Genomic DNA, 12,869 nt, shown 5'->3' on the forward strand with positions numbered 1-12,869 from the left:
AGCGGGGAATCAGAGGCGGGGAATCAGATGCAGGGAATCTGAGGCAGGGAATCTGGGGCAGGGAATCTGAGGCAGGGAATCTGAGGCAGGGAATCTGAGGCAGGGAATCTGAGGCGGGGAATCTGAGGCGGGGAATCAGAGGCATGGAATGAGAGGCATGGAATCAGAGGCATGGAATCAGAGGCATGGAATCAGAGGCGGGTTATCAGAGGGGGAAATGAGATGTGGGAAAAGAGATGCAGAGGAAGAGGCACGGAAATAGAGGCAGGGAAAGAGAGGCAGGGAAAGAGTGGCGGGGAAAGAGAGGCAGGGAATCAAAGGTGGGGAATCAGAGGCGGCGAATCAGGCCGGTAAACAGAGGCAGGTAAACATAGGCGGATAAATAGAGGCGGGGAAAGAGATGGGCAAAACATAGTGGGTGGAACTTGTGTGTTGATAATGAGGTACACAGAACAGATCAAACAGAGTAGTTGAAATTGAGGGAGGGAAAGAGAGGCGCGGAAAGAGTGGAGGGGTAAGAGTGGAGGCAAAAGAGAGGCATAGAGACAGAGGCGGCGAATCAGAGGCGGGGAATCAGAGGCGGGGAATCAGAGGCGGGGAATCAGAGGCGGGGAATCAGAGGCGGAGAATCAGAGGCGGGGAATCAGAGGCGGGGAATCAGAGGCGGGGAATCAGAGGCGGGGAATCAGAGGCGGGGAATCAGAGGCGGGGAATCAGAGGCGGGGAATCAGAGGCGGGGAATCAGAGGTGGGGAATCAGAGGCTGGGAATCAGAGGCGGGGAATCAGAGGCGGGGAATCAGAGGCGGGGAATCAGAGGCGGGGAATCAGAGGCGGGGATTCAGAGGCAGGGAATCAGAGGCGGGGAATCAGAGGAGGGGAATCAGAGCCGGGAAATCAGAGGCGGGGAATCAGAGGCGGGTAAAGAGATATGGGGAAACGGAGGCCGGGAAAGTAGCGCGGAAAGGGAGGCGGGGAATCAGAGGCGGGGAATCAGAGGCGGGGAATCAGAGGCGGGGAATCAGAGGCGGGGAATCAGAGGCGGGGAATCAGAGGCGGGGAATCAGAGGCGGGGAATCAAAGGCGGGGAATCAGAGGCGGGGAATCAGAGGCGGGGTATCAGAGGCGGGGAATCAGAGGCGGGGTATCAGAGGCAGAGAATCAGAGGCGGGGTATCAGAGGCGGGGAATCAGAGGCTCGGAATCAGAGCGGGGAAAGAGATGTGGGGAAACAGAGGCCGGGAATGTTGCGCGGAAAGGGAGGCGGGGAATCAGAGGCGGGGAATCAGAGGCGGGGAATCAGACGCGGGGAATCAGACGTGGGGAATCAGAGGTGGGGAATCAGAGGCGGGGAATCAGAGGCGGGTAATCAGAGGCGGGGAATCTGAGGTGGGGAATCAGAGGCGGGGAATCAGAGGCGGGGAATGAGAGGCGGGGAATCAGAGGCAGGGAATCAGAGGCGGGGAATCAGAGGCGGGGAATCAGAGGCGGGGAATCAGAGGCGGGGAATCAGAGGCGGGGAATCAGAGGCTGGGAATCAGAGGCGGGGAATCAGAGGCAGGGATCAGAGGCGGGGAATCTGAGGCGGGGAATCTGAGGCGGGCAATCCGAGCCGGGGAATCAGAGGCGGGGAATCAGAGGTGGGGAATCTGAGGCAGGGAATCGGAGCCGGAGAATCGGAGACGGGGAATCAGAGGCGGGGAATCAGAGGCGGGGAATCAGAGGCGGGGAATCAGAGGCGGGGAATCAGATGCAGGGAATCTGAGGCAGGGAATCTGAGGCGGAGAATCTGAGGCGGAGAATCTGACGCGGGAATCTGAGGCGGGGAATCTGATGCGGGGAATCAGAGGCGGGGAATCAGATGCATGGAAACAGAGGTGGGTTATCAGAGGGTGGAAATGAGATGTGGGAAACGAGATGCATAGAAAGAGGCACGGAAATAGCGGCAGGGAAAGAGAAGCAGGGTATCAGAGGCGGTGAATCTGAGGCGGGGAATCAGAGATGCGGAAAGAGAGGCGTGAAATCAGAGGCGCGGAATCAGAGCCGGCGTATCTGAGCCGGGACATCAGAGGCAGAGCAACAGAGGCGTTGTAACACGGGTGCAGATTCAGAGGCGGGGAATCTGAGGTGGGGAATCAGAGGCGCGGATTCAGATGCGGGGAATCATAGGGGGGAAAAGAGATGTGGGGAAAGAGAGGCAGCGAAAGAGGCATGGAAATAGAGGCAGGGAAAGAGAGGCGGGGAATCAAAGGTGGGGAATCAGAGGCGGGGAAACAGGCCGGTAAACAGAGGCAGGTAAACATAGGCGGATAAATAGAGGCGGGGAAAGAGATGGGCAAAACATAGTGGTTGGAACTTGTGTGTTGAAAATTAGGTACACCAAACAGATCAAACAGTGTTGTTGAAATTGAGGGAGGGAAAAAGAAGCGCGAAAAGAGTGGAGGGTAAAGTGTGGATGCGAAAGAGAGGCGTAGAGACAGAGGCAGGGAATCAGAGGCGGGGATTCAGAGGCGGGCAATCAGAGGCGGGGATTCAGAGGTGGGGAATCAGAGGCGGGGAATAAGAGGCGCGGAATCAGAGGCGAGGAATGAGAGGCGGGTATCCGAGGCGGGGAATCAGAGCCTGGGAATCAGAGGCTGGGAATCAGAGGCGGGGAATCAGAGGCGGGGAATCAGAGGCGGGGAATCAGAGGCGGGGAATCAGAGGCGGGGAAATAGATGTGGGGAAACGGAGGCCGGGAAAGTTGCGCAGAAAGGGAGGCGGGGAATCAGAGGCGGGGAATCAGAGGCGGGAAATCAGAGGCGGGGAATCAGTGGCGGGGTATCAGAGGCAGAGAATCAGAGGCGGGGTATCAGAGGCGGGGAATCAGAGGCTGGGAATCAGAGGCGGGGAAAGAGATGTGGGGAAACGGAGGCCGGGAATGTTGCGAGGAAAGGGAGGCAGGGAATCAGAGGCGGGGAATCAGAGGCGGGGAATCAGAGGCGGGGAATCAGAGGTGGGGAATCAGAGGCGGGGACTCAGAGGCGGGGATTCACAGGCAGGGAATCAGAGGCGGGGAATCAGAGGCAGGGAATCAAAGGCGGGGAATCAGAGGCGGGGAAACAGAGGCGGGGAATCAAAGGTGGGGAATCAGAGGCGGGGAATCAGAGGCGGGGAATCAGAGGTGGGGAATCAGAGGCGGGGACTCAGAGGCGGGGATTCACAGGCAGGGAATCAGAGGCGGGGAATCAGAGGCAGGGAATCAAAGGCGGGGAATCAGAGGGGGGAATCAGAGGCGGGGAAACAGAGGCGGGGAATCAAAGGTGGGGAATCAGAGGCGGGGAATCAGAGCCGGGGAATCTGAGGAGGGGAATCAGAGGCGGGGAATCAAAGGCTGGGAATCAGAGGCGGGGAATCAGAGGCAGGGAATCAGAGACGCGGAAAGAGAGGCGTGAAATCAGAGGCGCGGAATCAGAGCCGGCGTATCTGAGCCGGGACATCAGAGGCAGAGCAACAGAGGCGTTGAAACACGGGTGCGGATTCAGAGGCAGGGAATCTGAGGTGGGAAATCAGAGGCGTGGATTCAGATGCGGGGAATCAGAGGGGGGAAAAGAGATGTGGGGAAAGAGAGGCAGAGAAAGAGGCACGGAAATAGAGGCAGGGAAAGAGAGGTGGGGAATCAAAGGCGGGGAATCAGAGGCGGGGAATCAGAGGCGGGGCATCAGAGGCGGGGAATCAGAGGCGGGGAATCAGAGGCGGGGAATCAGAGGCGGGCAATCAGAGGCGGGGAATCAGAGGCGGGGAATCAGAGGCGGGGAAAGAGATGTGGGGAAACGGAGGCCGGGAAAGTTGCGCGGAAAGGGAGGCGGGGAATCAGAGGTGGGGAATCAGAGGCGGGGAATTAGAGGCGGGGAATCAGAGGCGGGGAATCAGAGGCGGGGAATCAGAGGCGGGGAATCTGAGGCGGGGAATCAGAGGCGGGGATTCAGAGGCGGGGAATCAGAGGCGGGGAATCAGAGGCGGGGAATCAGAGGCGGGGAATCAGAGGCGGGGAATCAGAGGCGGGGAATCAGAGGCGGGGAAGCAGAGGCGGGGAATCAGAGGCAGGGAATCAGAGGCGGGGAATCAGAGGCGGGGAATCAGAGGCGGGGAATCAGAGGCGGGGAATCAGAGGCGGGGTATGAGAGACGCGGAATCAGAGTCGGGGAATCAGAGGCGGGGAATCAGAGGCGGGGAATCAGAGGCGGGGAATCAGAGGCGCGGAATCAGAGGCGGGGAATCAGAGGCGGGGAAAGAGATGTGGGGAAACGGAGTCCGGGAAAGTTGCGCGGAAAGGGAGGCGGGGAATCAGAGGCGGGGAATCAGAGGCGGGGAATCAGAGGCGGGGAATCAGAGGCGGGGAATCAGAGGCAGGGTATCAGAGGCAGAGAATCAGAGGCGGGGTATCAGAGGCGGGGAATCAGAGGCTCGGAATCAGAGCGGGGAAAGAGATGTGGGGAAACGGAGGCCGGGAATGTTGCGCGGAAAGGGAGGCGGGGAATCAGAGGCGGGAAATCAGAGGCGGGGAATCAGAGGCGGGGAATCAGAGGCGGGGAATCAGAGGCGGGGAATCAGACGCGGGGAATCAGAGCCGGGAAATCAGAGGCAGGGAATCAGAGGCGGGGAATCAGAGGCGGTGATTCAGAGGCGGGGAATCAGAGGCGGGGAATCAGAGCCGGGAAATCAGAGGCGGGGAATCAGAGGCGGGGAATCAGAGGCGGTGATTCAGAGGCGGGGAATCAGAGGCGGGGAATCAGAGGCGGTGATTCAGAGGCGGGGAATCAGAGGCGGGGAATCAGAGGCGGGGAATCAGAGCCGGAGAATCAGAGGCGGGGAATCAGAGGCGGGGAAAGAGATATGGGGAAACGGAGGCAGGGAAAGTAGCGCAGAAACGGAGGCGGGGAATCAGAGGCGGGGAATCAGAGGTGGGGAATCAGAAGCGGGGAATCAGAGGCGGGGAATCAGAGGCTTGGAATCAGAGGCAGGGAATCAGAGGCGGGGAATCAGAGGCGGGGAATCAGAGGCGGGGAATCAGAGGCGGGGAATCAGAGGCGGGGAATCAGTGGAGGGGAAAGAGTGAATGCAAAAGAGAGGCGTAGAGACAGAGGCGGGGAATCAGAGGCGAGGAATCAGAGGCGGGGAATCAGAGGCGGGGAATCAGAGGCGGGGAATCAGAGGTGGGGTATCAGAGGCGCGGAATCAGAGGCGGGGAATCAGAGGCGGGGAATCAGAGGCAGGGAATCAAAGGCGGGGAATCAGAGGCGGGGAATCAGAGGCGGGGAATCAGAGGCGGGGAATCAGAGGCGCGGATTCATAGGCGGGAAATCAGAGGCGGGGAATCAGAGGTGGGGAATCAGAGGCGGGGAATCAGAGCCTGTGAATCAGAGGCGGGGAATCAGAGGCGGGGAATCAGAGGCGGGGAATCAGAGGCGGGGAATCAGAGGCAGGGAATCAGAGACGCGGAAAGAGAGGCGTGAAATCAGAGGCGCGGAATCAGAGCCGGCGTATCTGAGCCAGGACATCAGAGGCAGAGCAACAGAGGCGTTGAAACACGGGTGCGGATTCAGAGGCGGGGAATCTGACGTGGGGAATCAGAGGCGCGGATTCAGAGGCGGGGAATCAGAGGCGGGGAATCAGAGGCTGGGAATCAGAGGCGGGGAATCAGAGGCGGGGAATCATAGGCGGGGAATCAGAGGCGGGGAATCAGAGGCGGGGAATCAGAGGCGGGGAAAGTGATGTGGGGAAACGGAGTCCGGGAAAGTTGCGCGGAAAGGGAGGCTGGGAATCAGAGGCGGGGAATCAGAGTTGGGGAATCAGAGGCGGGGTATCAGAGGCGGGGAATCAGAGGCGGGGTATCAGAGGCAGAGAATCAGAGGCGGGGTATCAGAGGCGGGGAATCAGAGGCTCAGAATCAGAGCGGGGAAAGAGATGTGGGGAAACGGAGGCCGGGAATGTTGCGCGGAAAGGGAGGCGGGGAATCAGAGGCGGGGAATCAGAGGCGGGGAATCAGAGGCGGGGAATCAGACGTGGGGAATCAGAGGTGGGGAATCAGAGGCGGGGAATCAGAGGCAGGTAATCAGAGGCGGGGAATCTGAGGTGGGGAATCAGAGGCGGGGAATCAGAGGCGGGGAATGAGAGGCGGGGAATCAGAGGCAGGGAATCAGAGGCGGGGAATCAGAGGCGGGGAATCAGAGGCGGGGAATCAGAGGCGGGGAATCAGAGGCGGGGAATCAGAGGCTGGGAATCAGAGGCGGGGAATCAGAGGCAGGGATCAGAGGCGGGGAATCTGAGGCGGGGAATCTGAGGCGGGCAATCCGAGCCGGGGAATCAGAGGCGGGGAATCAGAGGTGGGGAATCTGAGGCAGGGAATCGGAGCCAGAGAATCGGAGACGGGAAATCAGAGGCGGGGAATCAGAGGCGGGGAATCAGAGGCGGGGAATCAGAGGCGGGGAATCAGATGCAGGGAATCTGAGGCAGGGAATCTGAGGCGGAGAATCTGAGGCGGAGAATCTGACGCGGGAATCTGAGGCGGGGAATCTGATGCGGGGAATCAGAGGCGGGGAATCAGATGCATGGAAACAGAGGCGGGTTATCAGAGGGTGGAAATGAGATGTGGGAAACGAGATGCATAGAAAGAGGCACGGAAATAGCGGCAGGGAAAGAGAAGCAGGGTATCAGAGGCGGTGAATCTGAGGCGGGGAATCAGAGATGCGGAAAGAGAGGCGTGAAATCAGAGGTGCGGAATCAGAGCCGGCGTATCTGAGCCGGGACATCAGAGGCAGAGCAACAGAGGCGTTGTAACACGGGTGCAGATTCAGAGGCGGGGAATCTGAGGTGGGGAATCAGAGGCGGGGAATCAGAGGCGGGGAATCAGAGGCGGGGAATCAGAGGCGGGGAATCAGAGGCGGGGAATCAGAGGCGGGGAATCAGAGGCGGGGAATCAGATGCGGGGAATCAGAGGCGGAGAATCAGAGGCGGGTAATCAGAGGCGGGTAATCAGAGGCGGGAAATCAGAGGCGGGGAATCAGAGGCGGGGAATCATAGGCGGGGAATCAAAGGCGGGGAATCAGTGGCGGGGAATCTGAGGCGGGGAATCTGAGGCGGGGAATCAGAGCCGGGGAATCAGACGCGGGGAATCAGACGCGGGGAATCAGAGGCGGGGAATCGGAGGCGGGGAATCGGAGGCGGGGAATCTGAGGCGGTGAATCTGAGGCGGGGAATCTGAGGTGGGAAATCTGAGGTTGGAAATCTGAGGCAGGGCATCAGAGGCATGGAATCAGAAGCGGGTTATCAGAGGGGGGAAATGAGATGTGGGAAACGAGATGCAGCAAAAGAGGCACGGAAATAGAGGCTGGGTAAGAGAGGCAGGGTATCAGAGGCGGGCAATCAGAGACACGGAAAGAGAGGCGTGGAATCAGAGGCGCGAAATCAGAGCCGGGGAATCAGAGGCAGGGAATCAGAGGCAGGGAATCAGAGGCAGGGAATCAGAGGCAGGGAATCATAGCCAGGGAGTCAGAGGCAGGGAATCAGAGGCGGGGAAAGAGATGTGGGGAAAGAGAAGCCGGGAATCAGAGGCCGGGAATCAGAGGTGGGGAATCAGAGGCGGGGAATCAGAGGCTGGGAATCAGAGGCGGTGAATCAGAGGAGGGGAATCAGAGGCGGGGAATCAGAGGCAGGGAATCCGAGTCGGGGAATCAGAGGCGGGGAAAGAGATATGGGGAAAGAGAGGCCGGGAATCAGAGGCCGGGAATCCGAGGCGGGGAATCAGAGGCGGGGAATTAGAGGCGGGGAATCAGAGGCGGGGAATCAGAGGCGGGGAATCAGAGGCGGGGAATCAGAGGCGGGGAATCAGAGGCGGGGAATCAGAGGCGGGGAATCAGAGGCGGGGAATCAGAGGCGGGGAATCAGAGGTGGGGAATCAGAGGCGGGGAATCAGAGGCGGGGAATCAGAGGCGGGGAATCAGAGGCGGGGAATCAGAGGCGGGGAATCAGAGGCGGGGAATCAGAGGCGGGGAATCAGAGGCGGGGAATCACAGGCGGGGAATCACAGGCGGGGAATCAGAGGCGGGGTATCAGAGGTGGGGAATCAGAGGCGGGAGACAGGCGGGTAAACAAAGGCGGGTAAACATAGGCAGATAAACAGACGCGGGGAAAGCGATGGGCGAAACATAGTGGTTGGAACTTATGTGTTAAAAATGAGGGACACAGAACAGATGAAACAAAGTTGTTGAAATTGAGGGAGGGAAAGAGAAGCACTGAAAGAGAGGAGGGGAAAGAGAGGTGGGGACTCAGAGGCAGGGAATCTGAGGCAGGGAATTGGAGGCGGGGATTCAGAGGCGGGGATTCAGAGGTGGGGAATCAGAGGCGGGGAATCAGAGGCTTGGAATCAGAGGCGGGGAATCAGAGGTGGGGAATCAGAGGCGGGGAATCAGAGGTGGGGAATCAGAGGCGGGGAATCAGAGGCGGGGAATCAGAGGCGGGGAATCAGAGGCGGGGAATCAGAGGCGCGGAATCAGAGGCGGGGAATCAGAGGGGGGGAATCAGAGGCGGGGAACCAGAGGCGGGGTATCAGAGGCGGGGAATCAGAGGCGGGGAATCAGAGGCGGGGAATCAGAGGTGGGGAATCAGAGGCGGGGAATCAGAGGCGGGGAAACAGAGGCGGGGAATAAGAGGCGGGGAATCAGAGGCGGGGAATCAGAGGCGGGGAATCAGAGGCGGGGAATCTGAGGCGGGGAATCTGAGGCGGGGAATCTGAGGCGGGGAATCAGAGCCGGGGAGTCAGAGGCGGGGAATCAGAGGCGGGGAATCAGAGGCGGGGAATCAGAGGCAGGGAATCAGATGCAGGGAATCTGTGGCAGGGAATCTGAGGCGGGGAATCTGAGGTGGGGAATCTGAGGCGGGGAATCTGAGGCGGGGAATCTGAGGTGGGGAATCAGAGGCATGGAATCAGAGGCGGGTTATCAGAGGGTGGAAATGAGATGTGGGAAACGAGATGTAGAGAAAGAGGTACGGAAATAGAGGCAGGGAAAGAGAAGCATGGTATCAGAGGCGGAGAATCAGAGGCGGGGAATCAGAGACGCGGATTCTGATGCGGGGAATCATGGGGGGAAAAGTGATGTGGGGAAAGAGAGGCAGAGAAAGAGGCATGGAAATAGAGGCAGGGAAAGAGAGGCGGGGAAATCAAAGGTGGGGAATCAGAGGCGGGGAAACAGGCCGGTAAACAGAGGCAGGTAAACATAGGCGGATAAATAGAGGCGGGGAAAGAGATGGGCAAAACATAGTGGTTGGAACTTGTGTGTTGAAATTGAGGTACACAGAACAGATCAAACAGAGTTGTTGAAATTGAGGGAGGGAAAGAGAGGCGCGGAAAGAGTGGAGGGGAAAGAGTGAATGCAAAAGAGAGGCGTAGAGACAGAGGCGGGGAATCAGAGGCGAGGAATCAGAGGCGGGGAATCAGAGGCGGGGAATCAGAGGCGGGGAATCAGAGGTGGGGTATCAGAGGCGCGGAATCAGAGGCGGGGAATCAGAGGCGGGGAATCAGAGGCGGGGAATCAAAGGCGGGGAATCAGAGGCGGGGAATCAGAGGCGGGGAATCAGAGGCGGGGAATCAGAGGCGCGGATTCATAGGCGGGAAATCAGAGGCGGGGAATCAGAGGTGGGGAATCAGAGGCGGGGAATCAGAGCCTGTGAATCAGAGGCGGGGAATCAGAGGCGGGGAATCAGAGGCGGGGAATCAGAGGCGGGGAATCAGAGGCAGGGAATCAGAGACGCGGAAAGAGAGGCGTGAAATCAGAGGCGCGGAATCAGAGCCGGCGTATCTGAGCCAGGACATCAGAGGCAGAGCAACAGAGGCGTTGAAACACGGGTGCGGATTCAGAGGCGGGGAATCTGACGTGGGGAATCAGAGGCGCGGATTCAGAGGCGGGGAATCAGAGGCGGGGAATCAGAGGCTGGGAATCAGAGGCGGGGAATCAGAGGCGGGGAATCATAGGCGGGGAATCAGAGGCGGGGAATCAGAGGCGGGGAATCAGAGGCGGGGAAAGAGATGTGGGGAAACGGAGTCCGGGAAAGTTGCGCGGAAAGGGAGGCGGGGAATCAGAGGCGGGGAATCAGAGTTGGGGAATCAGAGGCGGGGTATCAGAGGCGGGGAATCAGAGGCGGGGTATCAGAGGCAGAGAATCAGAGGCGGGGTATCAGAGGCGGGGAATCAGAGGCTCAGAATCAGAGCGGGGAAAGAGATGTGGGGAAACGGAGGCCGGGAATGTTGCGCGGAAAGGGAGGCGGGGAATCAGAGGCGGGGAATCAGAGGCGGGGAATCAGAGGCGGGGAATCAGACGTGGGGAATCAGAGGTGGGGAATCAGAGGCGGGGAATCAGAGGCAGGTAATCAGAGGCGGGGAATCTGAGGTGGGGAATCAGAGGCGGGGAATCAGAGGCGGGGAATGAGAGGCGGGGAATCAGAGGCAGGGAATCAGAGGCGGGGAATCAGAGGCGGGGAATCAGAGGCGGGGAATCAGAGGCGGGGAATCAGAGGCGGGGAATCAGAGGCTGGGAATCAGAGGCGGGGAATCAGAGGCAGGGATCAGAGGCGGGGAATCTGAGGCGGGGAATCTGAGGCGGGCAATCCGAGCCGGGGAATCAGAGGCGGGGAATCAGAGGTGGGGAATCTGAGGCAGGGAATCGGAGCCAGAGAATCGGAGACGGGGAATCAGAGGCGGGGAATCAGAGGCGGGGAATCAGAGGCGGGGAATCAGAGGCGGGGAATCAGATGCAGGGAATCTGAGGCAGGGAATCTGAGGCGGAGAATCTGAGGCGGAGAATCTGACGCGGGAATCTGAGGCGGGGAATCTGATGCGGGGAATCAGAGGCGGGGAATCAGATGCATGGAAACAGAGGCGGGTTATCAGAGGGTGGAAATGAGATGTGGGAAACGAGATGCATAGAAAGAGGAACGGAAATAGCGGCAGGGAAAGAGAAGCAGGGTATCAGAGGCGGTGAATCTGAGGCGGGGAATCAGAGATGCGGAAAGAGAGGCGTGAAATCAGAGGTGCGGAATCAGAGCCGGCGTATCTGAGCCGGGACATCAGAGGCAGAGCAACAGAGGCGTTGTAACACGGGTGCAGATTCAGAGGCGGGGAATCTGAGGTGGGGAATCAGAGGCGCGGATTCAGATGCGGGGAATCATAGGGGGGAAAAGAGATGTGGGGAAAGAGAGGCAGCGAAAGAGGCATGGAAATAGAGGCAGGGAAAGAGAGGCGGGGAATCAAAGGTGGGGAATCAGAGGCGGGGAAACAGGCCGGTAAACAGAGGCAGGTAAACATAGGCGGATAAATAGAGGCGGGGAAAGAGATGGGCAAAACATAGTGGTTGGAACTTGTGTGTTGAAAATTAGGTACACCAAACAGATCAAACAGTGTTGTTGAAATTGAGGGAGGGAAAAAGAAGCGCGAAAAGAGTGGAGGGTAAAGTGTGGATGCGAAAGAGAGGCGTAGAGACAGAGGCAGGGAATCAGAGGCGGGGATTCAGAGGCGGGCAATCAGAGGCAGGGAATCAGAGGTGGGGAATCAGAGGCGGGGAATAAGAGGCGCGGAATCAGAGGCGAGGAATGAGAGGCGGGTATCCGAGGCGGGGAATCAGAGCCTGGGAATCAGAGGCTGGGAATCAGAGGCGGGGAATCAGAGGCGGGGAATCAGAGGCGGGGAATCAGAGGCGGGGAATCAGAGGCGGGGAAATAGATGTGGGGAAACGGAGGCCGGGAAAGTTGCGCGGAAAGGGAGGCGGGGAATCAGAGGCGGGAAATCAGAGGCGGGGAATCAGTGGCGGGGTATCAGAGGCAGAGAATCAGAGGCGGGGTATCAGAGGCGGGGAATCAGAGGCTGGGAATCAGAGGCGGGGAAAGAGATGTGGGGAAACGGAGGCCGGGAATGTTGCGAGGAAAGGGAGGCAGGGAATCAGAGGCGGGGAATCAGAGGCGGGGAATCAGAGGCGGGGAATCAGAGGTGGGGAATCAGAGGCGGGGACTCAGAGGCGGGGATTCACAGGCAGGGAATCAGAGGCGGGGAATCAGAGGCAGGGAATCAAAGGCGGAGAATCAGAGGCGGGGAATCAGAGGCGGGGAAACAGAGGCGGGGAATCAAAGGTGGGGAATCAGAGGCGGGGAATCAGAGGCGGGGAATCAGAGGTGGGGAATCAGAGGCGGGGACTCAGAGGCGGGGATTCACAGGCAGGGAATCAGAGGCGGGGAATCAGAGGCAGGGAATCAAAGGCGGGGAATCAGAGGGGGGAATCAGAGGCGGGGAAACAGAGGCGGGGAATCAAAGGTGGGGAATCAGAGGCGGGGAATCAGAGGCGGGGAATCTGAGGAGGGGAATCAGAGGCGGGGAATCAAAGGCTGGGAATCAGAGGCGGGGAATCAGAGGCAGGGAATCAGAGACGCGGAAAGAGAGGCGTGAAATCAGAGGCGCGGAATCAGAGCCGGCGTATCTGAGCCGGGACATCAGAGGCAGAGCAACAGAGGCGTTGAAACACGGGTGCGGATTCAGAGGCAGGGAATCTGAGGTGGGGAATCAGAGGCGGGGAATTAGAGGCGGGGAATCAGAGGCGGGGAATCAGAGGCGGGGAATCAGAGGCGGGGAATCTGAGGCGGGGAATCAGAGGCGGGGATTCAGAGGCGGGGAATCAGAGGCGGGGAATCAGAGGCGGGCAATCAGAGGCGGGGAATCAGAGGCGGGGAATCAGAGGCGGGGAAGCAGAGGCAGGGAATCAGAGGCAGGGAATCAGAGGCGGGGAATCAGAGGCGGGGAATCAGAGGCGGGGAATCAGAGGCGGGGAATCAGAGGCGGGGTATGAGAGGCG

The sequence above is a fragment of the Narcine bancroftii genome, chromosome 6, assembly GCF_036971445.1.
Source record: "Narcine bancroftii isolate sNarBan1 chromosome 6, sNarBan1.hap1, whole genome shotgun sequence".
Taxonomy (NCBI): Eukaryota; Metazoa; Chordata; class Chondrichthyes; order Torpediniformes; family Narcinidae; genus Narcine; species Narcine bancroftii.